This window comes from Pseudophryne corroboree, chromosome 6 (assembly GCF_028390025.1).
Source record: "Pseudophryne corroboree isolate aPseCor3 chromosome 6, aPseCor3.hap2, whole genome shotgun sequence".
NCBI classification, from domain to species: domain Eukaryota; kingdom Metazoa; phylum Chordata; class Amphibia; order Anura; family Myobatrachidae; genus Pseudophryne; species Pseudophryne corroboree.
This window is the reverse complement of record NC_086449.1, coordinates 154,092,855-154,095,893: the sequence shown is the minus strand read 5'-3', so window position 1 is coordinate 154,095,893 and position 3,039 is coordinate 154,092,855.

Here is a 3,039-nt window from a genome sequence, read left to right as displayed (position 1 = left end):
ATCCAGGGGTACCTGTAAAAACAAAAATATTATACTCACCTACTCCAGTGTAGATCGGTCCATGTAGGCATCCAGGGATTAAAAAAAAAAATACACATAAAACCCGATCCAACACACTAAAGGGGATCCATGTTTACACATGGATCCCCTTTTCCCGAATGGCAGGACCCCTTGTGACTCCTGTCAGTTGGGGACCCGCAAGCCAATCAGGGAACGCCACATCATAGCGCCCTCCTGATTGGCCATGCGCTCCTAACCTGCCAATCAAGTGGAGTGCATGGGAAATAATGGGGAATAAAATCCCCATTATCGCCTATGATGAGAATCTTGCGATCTGCGGTAGACCGCAAGGTTAATTGAGGTGGAACTCAAGAGTACCCATGGATTCTACTGGAGAAGGGGACGTGATTGGCAGCATGGGATGTATGTAAGTATATGTAAGTGTGTAAGTGTGTTTTATTAAAATTTTACTTTCACGATACTTTCTGTTTTTGCCAGACCTCGAATGCAGGTCATACTTGCCTACCCTCCCGGAAGCTGCGGAGGTTCCCGATTTTTCGGGTAGTCCCCCACAGCCCCGGAAGGGTAGGTGGTTCTCCCGCATCCCGAACAATCCTGCCCACTTCCTAGTGAAGCTGGCAGGATAAGGATAAAATAATACACTCTCAGAAAGCCGTCTGAAGGGGCAGGGCTAATCATGGCATTCAGCCCCACCCCTACCCGTGGACCAGCAAATCGCTGTAATTTCCTCCTCTTGGGGATGGGGCCTAATGATCTCACAGTTTGGCCACGCACCCCAAAGTTGCCGGCTTCTCCCGGAGAGGAGACTTGAAAGGTAGGCATGTATGATGCAGGTACAGATTTTTACTAAAAACTTGCACTGCATTACATTTGTGAGTTGCGCCGCCAACTCGCACCATCTCAAAGTGCAAGAAGGTGCGAGTTGGAATGTGTGTAAAAAATCGCACCGCATTACATCCCACCTTAGATTGCAAGTGTGAAACAGTGCAACTTTAGAGAACGTTACTGTGTTCATTATTGTTTTCCATAAGACTTGGGTTTAACAATTCATGAAATTGCACCATACCTACATGCTCTTAGGACTATTGTTACCCTAATGATAAGTAAAATATAAGTCCAGTATCATTTATGAGTGTATGAGTGTGTGAGGTTAATAGGAAAAGAAAGGGAGTAGGGTGACTGTATAGCAAAAGCAGGGGGAGGGGTGTTTCCAGTTGCCCTCCCCCCCCTACATACACACACACACACACACACACATACACACACGTGCACCCACATACACCTGACCGCTAGCTCAAAACATGACCAAAATAATTGTACAGTAATAACATTTTACTAGAGCTGCAGCCACAACATGCAGAACAAAGAGGGAATCTGAGCTGCTGCACATGTCAGTGGCAGCAGTTTCTGTGTGTGGATGTGAGCACTCCATCAGCACACTGGACCAGCGAGCCCAGAAACAGACGCCAAAAAGAAGAGACAGGTATCTTAACATGGGGTGGGACAATGTGTGCTTAGTACAGGATATAATGTATTTATACATGGTGATTCAAAAGTGGCAGTACACCCTGTGCAGGAAATGGGAAAACAGCATACTCCAGTAAGGTATGGGTGAGGTGGGCTATCTTTTAGGGTATGTAGCGAACATGGGCGCCATCTTGAAATTGGCCATCTTGAATCTAAGTCAGTTTTCCCATTTTCAGCATAGTTTTTGAAACAAAATGGTGTACTGTGACTTTTGAATCACCCTGTATTTATTATGGGATGTTTAACCTTTGTCTGACCACTTATGCTACCTATATGACACAACTAATGTATGATAGTTTGTGTATTAGACTTTCTCCTGCTGCTTTTACTAGGGTTAGAAGCTGCAGCCTAGTGTCTCTAGTATACTGTGTGCTGCTATTTGCTGATTCTGCAATGTGGGCTTGGTGGCTCACTGCACTCGCCACGGGATCTATTCCCACTCTATGGGTTTTGTGGACACCCACAAGTGGGAGTAGCCCTGTTGTCCCAGGACTCCGACCAGGGGCATTGACGGCTGTCGGGATTCTGGCATCGGTGTTCTGACCACCGGGATCCTGACAGCCAGTAAATTAAATGCATCCCATTTATATGCTAGGTGTATAAGACACATCTGTATACAAGCTCGGGTTTATTGTGGCAATTAAATTCACAGTACTATTAATTTTGAAGGATTATTCTTTTTCATTTGTTCAATAAATTCACCACTACTTTTTTGGACTGATATTAACTTATCCATGTCATGGTATTTTCTCTCATTGGGTAGGGAGGGTACATGGTTGACTGCCCTAGGAATTAAACAGATGTTAATCATGGTGAGCCCCTTGTTCCTTGGAAACAAAAGTTTTGTAGCTTGGTTTGAGACACTGCCAAGTAGAGAGTCATCCAGAAGTTAGTATTTGTGATTCTATCACCTATCATCCAGAGACAGAAGCAGGTGAGCAAGTGTTACACATGCTATTATTGTTATTGGGTGTTTTTTTTTTTCTGTGTTTTTCAACCATTTATTTAAATCAACAGCCTGAATTTTGTTTTATTGCCCCCATCCAGTGGCGGTTCTAGAGGTGGGGCTGCAGTGCAGTCCAAAATTCAAATAGGGGAGCCACACCAACTGCCACCATAGCTCTGTGAGGCTCCCATCATAGCTCTGTGCTGTTGAGGAAACCTGTTCTTTCCACTATATAGCTCTCAGTCTGAGGCATCCTGCTTGCTTCCAAACCATTCCTCACATACAGTATTGATTATGCCCTTGTAACATGCAGCTCTGTCCCCACTAACACACACTTGTTACAGCCTCTCACATGATCAGCGCTCACCTCTCTTGCTGGTTTGACCGCTCTGATGATCTGATGGGCTACAAGTTATTTGACCACTACCCGCTTCAAAATTAGAGACATTCCAGATCAGTGAGGTTTGAATATTTGATAAAAATGCACTTTAAAAACAAAGTTGTATTTTCCTTTTAAATTAAATTTATTTTCACAGGATCATGCT